Below are 11,565 nucleotides of genomic sequence, written 5' to 3' on the forward strand. Positions count from 1 at the left end.
GTACACCGATACAGATAGTTTAATATATCATATTAAATGCGTGTATGAAAATATGAAACGCGATATCGCTAGATTCGATACGAGCGATTATCCAATTGACAACGCGTACAGTATACCGCTTGTGAATAAAAAGATGCCAGGTCTAATGAAGGATGAAAATAATGGCGCGATAATGACTGAATTTGTAGGACTTAGAGCAAAAATGTACGCTTTGCGAGTAGATGGTAAGAAAGATACAAAAAAGGTTAAAGGTGTCAAAAGTAACGTTGTCGCGAGAACGATAACATTCGACGATTATACGCGGTGCCTGAACGACGAGATTGAAATGACACGTAGTCAGTCATGTATTAGGTCGAAATTGCATGAAGTATACACCATCTGCGAGACAAAAATTGCTCTAAGTCTGTACGACGATAAGCGGTATATCATATCTGATTCGACCGACACATTACCATGGGGACATTACCAGATACCCTTATGTTACGTCCTGTGAACTGCACGATTCTTTTCTCCTCCCCGATTTACGCAGATTCGCGTTCCGCGAACATATTAATTATAAGACCGAAATTAGTTATAAGAATTAAACGGAGAAAGACAGTGATTGTGAAACAACTCGATCGGTGAGATTACGAAACCTACACTTTGATCAATAAGTCATAGATAATGTTGAAATATCACGATCGACACACGCTATCAGTAGACCAAAGATCGGAATTAGGAAAGAACTCTTCATACAAGGAAGCAATACGTTGCGCAAAGGGGATTAAACACCGAACGTATGACTATGAGTCACAAGAAAAGAAGACGTCCTTTGCCCTATAGGAAGGGCAGACGAATAGTATAAAAGCAGCGAATCTTCCAAGAACGCACTATTAATTCCGCCTACGTCGTGGCAGTTACACACTTCTGGATCCTCGCATTAAACATACATTGCGATCATCGGGGCTCAACAACCAGCTACCAGCCAGCATCCTATTCATTCGGCAATTCGAGAGAACCCAGCCATCCGGAGAGTCGACTGAACTGTCATCGCAAACCAGCCACTTGTGCAGATCAAGTAGTGAGTACACTTATGCACATCGTGTAAAAATAATTAAATCCGCCAACGCGACTTAAATAACCACTATTCTCAGTGGAAATCGCTGCCCGCCAAGCGGTCAAACACGACACATACACACATAGAATTATACAACTATCTATACATTTCAAATTCAAATATCTAATTCTCCGAATATTATTAAAATTTTATTTTTTTTTGAATAAATGATAATTATTTACATTACGCGAATTTAAAGTCTTATTTAAGCCCCTGTGTTCCCTCATATATCCCCCGAGATCGCACAAGGTCCTATCCCGCGTAAAAGGAATTTAATTCCCTTACCGAAAAGGACCGACAAACGGACCCCTGAGATAAGCCAGGTAAAAGCGACTAGCCAGTCGTTGACTTGCAAAAGGGCCAGACAGTCCGTTCGACCCGAAATCACTCCGATTTCGGGATAACGCTGTTACGACCTTCGAGCGGCCTTTCCTTCGTGCAAGCCAGGACGTAACATACGTTTAATTGGGGGCTCGTCCGGGATTGAAATGTGCGATCTTTGGGAATAGGAATGAGTAAAGGAACTAGAAGCACAACAGACAAAGACGAAATAGATGAACTTTACAAGACCGCGTTAGAAACACCACACAGAACATGTGAATCTAAATCAAAATTCACAGCATCTACGCCTCACACGTACATTTTTTAGGAGATTCTAATTTAACCGAAATAAGTGAATTACCCGACAAATCCGACCAAGTCGAATTTATTGACTCAAAAAATCAGATTTTCAAAATTAATATCGATAATTCTAACGGCGAATCCGGAGGTCCACCAATAAACATGGCTAACGTTAATCCTTTCGCCACTTTAAAATACGCGGTCGAAGCCGTTCCCTTTTTTGACGGTAGTAACACCCCACTAAATTATTTTATTGAGGGATGCCAGGAAGCAAAATCTATGCTCCCTAAAGAGGCAGAGTGTCAATTCGCTAAAATTATAAGAACGCGAATAGTGGGGGAAGCGCGTCGTACTATACAAGATCAAGATTTTAATACCGTAGCTGCATTAACAACGTATTTGAAGAAAATTTACGGTCCCTCCAAAAATGTCTATCAATTACAAGGAGAATTAGGTTGCGTTTATCAGAAAAATAATGAAGATGTCGTCACTTACGCGAATCGGGTTAAACTTCTCGGAAAACAAATACTAGAGGCATATCGAAGCTCAGGGAACGCCATGCCTGAACAGGCTATAAAAGCAACTATAGAAACAGATATGTGTAAATGCTTTATTAGAGGACTAAAACCCGAAATAGAACAAAGAATAGCGCGAGACTTAAACGTACAGGAAACCGTGGCCGACGCGTTAAAAATAGAAAGAGAGCTTCAACAAATGACAGATTTACGACAAGGCGCTAAATCAAGTCAAAGTTCACCGCTACCTGTTAATCTATCTCGAGAAGTCTGCCAAATCTGTTATAAAGAAGGGCATGCAGCAGGTAGTTGTCGAAAGCTCACTCAACTTTCACCACAAAATCAAAATCCTTTCGGAAACACCGGAACGGATATTTTAATCTGTCAAATTTGTAAAAAACGCGGGCATAGCGCAGATAAATGTCGGTTACGCGACCCACGATCTCGACAATCAATTAACGTAATTCAGGAAAAGGTCATTACTTGTCAATTATGCTCTAAGATTGGTCATAATGCAAAATCATGTCGACAGAATAACTTTAATCAACAAACAAATAAATCTTTAGTAATTTGCCAATGGTGCGATAAATCCGGTCACTCGGCTGATAATTGTTGGAAGAAACAAAATGAACGCAATACTAATATCGTGTGTCAAACTTGTAACAATTATGGCCATATCTCTAGAAATTGCCGCTCTAAAATCAATCCAATACCAATACATAAAGACAATTTATTCTGCCGATATTGCAAAGAACAGGGCCATCTTCTCGATACATGTCAATTACGAATTACGAGTAACAATCGCCGCAAAGAAAAAGAGCAGGGAAACTACAACGGACCCTCGACATCGGGTGTAAAATCGGGGGCCGAGCGAATATCACACCCAACCGTGCAGCGGCAAGCCAAGTAAATAACTACGAACCCGAAATCAGGCCTGTAACTGTAAGCCTTGACAAACATAATCGCGTGCCTACGGTACAGGTTGAAATCGATAAAATTACCACTCAAATAACCTTTATGTTAGACACGGGATCCGGACCGAATATAATTAAAGAAAATTTTGTGCCCAAAAATACAAGTATTAATTATTCGAATATTTTAAAATTAAATGGCATAAACAATTATCCTGTCTATACCCTAGGAGAAATTACACTAACACTTTTTGAATTACCGGTATTATTTCATATCGTTGCCAACGATTTTCCGATTCCACAATCCGGAATATTAGGAAACGATTTCTTCAAACAAACTTTTTCAAAAATAGATTACGCTCAAGGACATTTAGATATTTCCGGAATTAATGTGCCCTTTTTCTCCCCTGAAACCATAATAGTATCTCCAAGATCAGAATCGCTATTTTTTGTGAGGATAGAGAACCCTGAGATTAAAATAGGATATACCGAAATTAAAAATAGAACATGGAATTTTCCTAGGAGATACTATCGTAGAAACTATTTCTGGAAAAGCATATCTAAATGTCATAAGCACTCTAGATGAAAAAATAGAAGTTCGCGTACCGACACTCTGTTTAAAACCACTGAACGAACTATTTAACGATATCGAAATTATTGATAACAAGAAAGAGGGGTCAGATAACGACCAGACTAACGTTAACACGGACCATGAAGATAAAGATACGATGATATTTAGAGACAATGAGGATGAATTTTCAATAATGATTCAAGGAAAGAATAAAATTAAAAGTAAGAGAGGGAATAAAAATTATTTAAACGAAAATTATAATAATCCAAAAATCCTTGGAGAGGGAAGTTACCAAACCTCTCCTGAAAATTATAATAATCCAGAAATCCTTGGAGAGGGAAGTTACCAAACCTCTTCTCAAAATTTTGATAATCCAAAAATTATTGGAGAAGAAAGTTATAAAAATCTCCCAAAAGAAAAAATTCCTAGAATTTCGAAGGAAAAATGTCAAACCTTGTCAGAAAATTCTAGCTCCGTCGATTCCGAAGAGGGAAGTTACCAAACCTCATTTCATAATTCGACACAACTTTTTTCCAAAAATTCAAAGGATCGTTTATCCCTTCCAAAACTTACATTTCCAAAAACTGGATTATCTGTTAGAAATAATGAAAATGAATTAGAAACCTCTCAAGTTACAATGGAAAATCTTTTAAAAGAAGCTCAAGAATATAATAAAGATATTGAAAAAATAAATAATAAAACAGTCAAGAATAAAAAGGACCGTCTCCAAAAATCTCAGCATCCTTATTTAACAAATCTCAAGAAATTATAAAAAATTTCCCACGAAAACGAAAATTAAATCATAAAGAAAAACACCAAATTAATGTAGAAAATATCGATCTACATAACTGCCTAGTAGTTTCCGAACAACCAAAGGAAACTCGATTTACTCAAATTATGGAATTACTGCGGTTAGAACATCTAAATAAAGAAGAACAAGAGAACGTATTAAAATTAATAACAAACAGTCAAGATCGATTTCATGTTCCTGGAGAAAAACTGACCGCTACTCATATTTTACAACAGTGCTGGGATTTACTTGCCATTTACGGCGAGATTTCGAGACGCACGCCTCTTGCCCCCCACTCCTCGCTCGCGCCGTACCAACGCAGCGCCGGCCGCTCGTAACTAAGAAGCGCGGCACATGGTCTCAGGAACGTACGTATCAAACGTAATAGCACAATTAGCATTCTAATAGCAAAAGTTATTATAAAAATTTTCTATTCAATCTTTTATTTTGTATTAATAATACAAATAGTTATTATTCTATTATTAATCACGTATATGTGTTCTGTAATAATTTAAAATATTTGTTTTATTTAAAGCTCTTAACGCGCTGTTACATATAAATTTACGTTTACGTAAACGTAAAACGTAAAATCATGTTACTTATTTTCGCAATATATATTTTGAAATATGAATATAAATATGAATATAATAAAATACATTTCGATTAATCGAAGACACGTCTGTTGCATAATTATATGTATATAAAAACTATATATTAAAAATTATAAAATTTATATATAAAAACCTATAATTATAATATAATTAGGAGACAATAGGTTTATAGATTTCCACATCACCCATGAGGTACTATTGTTAATGTGTTTTTTTAAAAGTGGTTTCCCCAGTAGGCCTATTCCACTAAAGAGGACAACAACAAATAATGATTCGTGTGGAAAGAAAAATTTTATAAAAGTTGATAAAAAATGATATAAAGTTAAAAACAGAATAAATATTAATTCGATTTTCTAAGCCGTTTACATGAATTTACAAGAGACGCAATATCGACGGGAATATTAGAAGAAGAAGTTCACATCAGCGAAGCTAAAGATGCATCGCTCAAAGAAGAACGTTTATCAGTTTTTGTATATTTTAATTTTGAAAAAGAACATTCGCACAAATATGTGGACCCAAACATTGAAAAGATTCGAAGTCGGTTTACGCTGAACGGAACTTACAAGTGGATCGACGCGTTGGCGGAACTCATATCGGATTACAACGCGCGCAAGCATCGAACGATCGGCATGCGACCCGTCGATGTCACCCCCGCGATCGCTGATAAACTTTTAAAAACGGTATATAGTAACATAAAGATTGCCGCTCCGGCGAAATTCAAAGTAGGTGACCCGGTACGCGTTAGCAAGTACAAGAAACTTTTCGAGAAGGGTTATACACCAAATTGGACAACCGAAGTGATTAAAATTGTTAAAGTGCAGCGTACTAATCCCGTAACCTATCTACTCGAGGACTATCGCAAAACATCTGTCGCTGGAGCGTTTTACGAGCATGAGTTGCATAGCGCGAATTATCCGGACGTATATCTCGTGGAGAAAGTACTGCGCAGGAGGGGTGACGAGGTTTACGTAAAATGGCTGGGATTTGACAATTCGCACAACTCTTGGATACATAAGGACAATGCAATTTTTTTCATACAAATTGTATTTATTAATTACTCAAAAATTAAAAAATATATAATGTGTACAACAAATAAAAGTATTTGAAATATTACAATATACATGAAATATGTGAAAAATCTTTATTAATACATCCTTTCCGTTCCAATATATGAAATACATACACATATGTTACATAACATATCGCACATACATTATATTACATTATATTACATTATATTTTATAAGGGTATCTGATAATGTCCCCATGGTAATGTGTCGGTCGAATCAGATATGATATACCGCTTATCGTCGTACGGACTTAGAGCAATTTTTGTCTCGCAGATGGTGTATACTTCATGCAATTTCGACCTAATACATGACTGACTACGTGTCATTTCAATCTCGTCGTTCAGGCACCGCGTATAATCGTCGAATGTTATCGTTCTCGCGACAACGTTACTTTTGATACCTTTAATCTTTTTTGTATCTTTCTTACCATCTACTCGCAAAGCGTACATTTTTGCTCTAAGTCCTACAAATTCAGTCATTATCGCGCCATTATTTTCATCCTTCATTAGACCTGGCATCTTTTTATTCACAAGCGGTATACTGTACGCGTTGTCAATTGGATAATCGCTCGTATCGAATCTAGCGATATCGCGTTTCATATTTTCATACACGTCTTCGCATTTAATATGATATATTAAACTATCTGTATCGGTGTACATTACCCGACATCTGTCACGATAGAGCGGTGACATGTACTCGTGATGAAATTCGTACAGACACACTTTCGATATGTCGAGTATACACATACCAACATAGATTGGTTTGTTAAATTTTACTTCTAGTTTACGTAATTCTACGGCAATTAAATTTTCTGAAAAGACGCTCCTGCTATGAGAATTTGGTTTCGCTATCATCGCCTCTGCTCCGTATCGTCCGTCCCACTTTGTCAATAATTTTACATCTACATGATTACGCACATTTTCCATCGTTTTGCCAAATACCGCGTTGTTCATCAATTTCTACAAATTTTTCTCAAAATTATTTTTCGCTTGTGTTCTAAATTTTGTATTTAGTTCAATGTAATCGCGGAGCCATGCGGATTGAGTAAATTGTAATACGCGATGTATCTTTACGATACGAAGACCGTGACGCGTGCACTGTTGCAGGTTGCGGTAGTGTATGACATAACGCTTCTTGTCATATAGCGTTGCAAGAAGCTTATCTTCCCGCTTGCCGGGCGGCTTGTCGCGTGTCGGGCAAAACGGTAGGTCAGTGTGCGTGTCGTGAAGATGTTGTGGATACTCTAAATCTACTTCGAGGATATAGCCTGTAGGTGAATCGAGCGCTATTGACGAGATGTCAAAGTTAGATACATCGTCGACCCATCGAAAATCGGCATAAGGCAGTGGTTGACACATTGCCCATCCATACAAATTATTTACATCTAAATACATTAAATATGATGATGGTTTCGATGGATCATATGACTGCATGTACTTGTTATTAGCATGGGCGTATCTTCCTGAACATTGACTTAGACCACCGCGTATACCCCGTTCAATAAACATAACCATATCGATATCGGTAAGCAGTTCGAAATTTACGCGTGTATATTTTAGCATCGCGTCCCATGTATACCCAGGAAGAGTATAATAATACGCAGGATCGAGTCCGTAACTCGCGATGCAAGTGTCGCGAAAGTTTTCAAATATATCAGCCAACAACAAGACATCAGTTTTTAAGTACAGATCGCTGTATTCACCCAAGGTTTGAATGGAGAACTGCTGCCACACGTTGACGGCGTGTGCGTAGTCGCTCTCGGATACAGTGTCACCGGTTAAAGAACTGTAAAACGATTCGCGTGGTGGTAAACGCGTGTCTTGCAGCTTGTCCACGCAGTCAATGTACTCGTACGGAAAGACACCTTTTCGCGTTAATAATTCAAAATTGTTAGCGGATAATGCGGAAAAATTGGAACGCAAAATTTTTAACTTATCCTTATTCAAAAAAGATGCCAATTTGTCAAGACTAGCATTGAGAAATTTGTATGAATCGATGAATCGTAATTTCATGCAAGCTTTCCGATCTTTGTCGTCGTCGGTACTATTGACAGTCTTCGTAAATGAAATGTATTTTTCTTTTGTTATTGGAAGCACATCTACGCGTCCTTCATACGCGGTAGCTATTTCTTTTATGATAAAATGTGCGTCATAGCCGGATAGATTATGGAAAACTACAGGAATGACATAAGAGTCTTTGTAGTTTAGATTACAGTTTGAGTGCGCGGGACCCCTGTATCGCCCGGTCAGATGACAATGATCGCGTACGCGTGTATCATCCGGCGCAAACGGTTTTTCGCAAATGTGACATTGCGTGACGCTATGAAATTTTTCCCATTCATCTTGCGTTAATTTTGTCATGTGGACATTATCAGACAAAATACCCTTTACGCGATGCGCTAAATTTTTAAGTTCTTCGGCGAACCATGAAACGCAATCGATACTACGGCGAGAATTATACGCGGATAACGAGTTGTCGTACGAACATTGCACGTAGTACCCAACGCTAAATACCTCGTGATGTTGGGAGTATGACGCATGTTCCGGTGTCTTCTTCAGCACACACTCCAAGTCGGCGTACACCACGAAGGGAAGTCGCTCCTTTCTGTTGTAGTTGTCGAAGTCGAGCCACTTGTCTTTATCGCTTGGTAATCGGATAGCGCAGTCGTTCATTTCTCGACAGTCCGCAATGTGAGCCTCCAATTTTTCGCTCAAATTAAAGAAGTGCAAGCATCTGTGAAAGAAAAAAAATTACAATTTTATTTACAATTTTATTTACAATTATTATATAATTTGCAATAAATATACATACCGATCGCAGATATATTTCTTGTGATCATGTTTGCTCAGTTGCGTGCTGACAAGCCGGGATAGATTTTTTATATACGCGAAATGCCCAACGCTGTCGTCCTCCTCCACATACAGCATATTTACATGTTTTTCTCTCTTCCGATCGGTGAGCTGTATCGGAAGAATAGATAATCCTTTCTTCCTCTCAATGCCGTAAACGTTGATTGAGATGTTATTTGCCAGTTCAAACTTTTTAATTTGGTTTAACGTCATCGGAAACTCAATGTCCTGAAGATTTAACACTGTCGTGTAATGGGGATATGAAAATTCTCGTTCCACATGTCTTTCTGCGGGGTACAGAGCGGCCACCACTGACCATGCGAAACATGCATTGTCCGTTGATCGCACGTTCACCACTGCTCTCTTCGTAATAATTTCTCGCGGTAAGTTTAGATAACACCCTGCGCGCATAGGATTGCACTTGTTGACGTTGACCGTAAGATCAAGGATTCGTGACAATGCCCATCCGCTATCACGTTCCTGAAACTCTTCGAGAGACGCCAATGTGGATTCGATGACATGCCGCTCATACCACTCGTGTAAATCGGACGTGCGAAAGAGTTCATAATTTCGCGTGTTAATGCTTTTGTTGGCGCGCTTATCACCTGTCACAAACTCACCGTTGAACACGGTATTTACTTTTGCATAGTTGTGTATTTTTATAACATCTTGCACTTGCTCGAGTACTACACTACTAGCGTCTTCCAAAAATTGTCGCGGTTCGATATAGTCTGCGTTAATCACCGCACCTGTCAGTATCCGATTTTCGAATGCGGTATCGATCTCTCGCCAAACGAGTCTTCCCGTGTTATTATCGCCACTGTAATTACCGCCACTGTAATTACCACCACTGGGTATAAACTGTCTCTGCAATCGAGTCTTTGCACCCTCGAGTCGCGCGATTCTAGCAACCAAAGATTGTCTATATCCAATGGAGAGTCGCGGACGCTTGACACGACTGCGTTCTTCGAGCAGTTTGATAAAGTCCTCGCAGCGCAGCGCCCATTCAAAATATTCGCCCAAGGTGATGATTTGATGGGACCGCTCCAACAGGTCGCGTTCGTTCTGCTCGATGTTTTCCATTATTTCTTTTATTCACTATTATACCACTAACACTTCTAATACAAGAAAGTAACCACTAAACTTTTTTCACCGCTGCATCTATGCGCTTTCAAATCGTACTATGGTTTGACGCGCTCTCATCCTCCTTGTATATATATTTCACCTAATTCTATCTCCTTTTCTAACATTTGGCGTATCTCAAAAGATAGTTTCCCGAGATATCGGTTTTATGGATAGAGGAGTAAGGACACAAGCTGCCGAACGTTGGCGCCGATACGTTGCATTCTTCCTTAAAAAATATTAAGAAAAATGTTTCGCTCTCGTTTTTATGGGAGATTTTCCGCGAGGGTACAAAGCTGCCGAACGTCAACGCAAATAGGTAGAGGCCTATTAAATCACGTTTAGACATGTTCGTCGCAGCGTCGGCCCTAAAATCTTCATTCCTTTCCTAATGATAAAATGTCCATAAAATGAAAAACATAGTTTTAATGAACTCTAGAACGCTCCGTTGACGAGCAGCCGGACATCGGCGCTTCCGTAATAAAATTATATTAACGAGGGTACAAAATTGTTAATCATCGGCGCTTGTTCTATACCTTTTTGGGGAAAATGTCTAAGAACCCTCATAAAAAAGTCGTAAAGATACCATCTACAAATATTGCACTCAGAAAACTCCCCCTCCTTTGTCGAAACATCCCCCTCCACCCGCGTGACGTCAGCCCCCGCGCCACCGAGATACCCCCGCCCCGCGTGACGTCATACCCCTCGCCGCGGAGAACCCCCCGCGCCCCGCACCCCCCTCAGAGGACCTGGGTTAGAACCGGCATAGTATTATTACTTTTTTGTAATTCCTTTATGTCCCCCAAAAGTTGAACAATGATTTTCTTCTATAATATTTTTCCTTTTCTCAACTTCTGGAATTTTAACTAACCCATGACAAACTATTATTTTTATTTGAAATCCTTTCATTGCCTCTCTGATATGATTTAAAATTTCTTCCCATTTATAATTATCTATTTCTGGAGTTTTTGATACATTTAATATTTTAATTGGATTTTCTGTTATTGTTTTTCTTAATTTAATTGATAAATTTTGTAATGTTTCCTTTTCTAACTTTTCTTCAATATTATTTTTACAAATAAAAATAAAATGAAATTTATTTCCTCTTTTAATTATTACAAAATTTCCTAGTTTAGCATTTTTAATTTGTGGTACTAAATTTCGACTTTTTAATTCTTTTGACCCATTGTCACATGGTTTTCCATTTGCAGTTAAAAAGTATAAATAATTATCTTTTCTCATAAAAATTTTATCACGACTATTTATTATACTATGTTTTTTTGTTCTTGTAATTATTTGTTTTTCACTTGATTTATCTATTTCATCTATATTAATTTCGTTAAATGTTTCATCAATCTCTTTATCAGAATCATTTTCACTATCTTCTTCTTTTTCTGAATTTTCATATT

Source organism: Prenolepis imparis, unplaced genomic scaffold (genome assembly GCF_030444845.1).
Source record: "Prenolepis imparis isolate NDT839.2.m4 unplaced genomic scaffold, iyPreImpa1.0 SCAF_54, whole genome shotgun sequence".
In the NCBI taxonomy this organism is placed as follows: domain Eukaryota; kingdom Metazoa; phylum Arthropoda; class Insecta; order Hymenoptera; family Formicidae; genus Prenolepis; species Prenolepis imparis.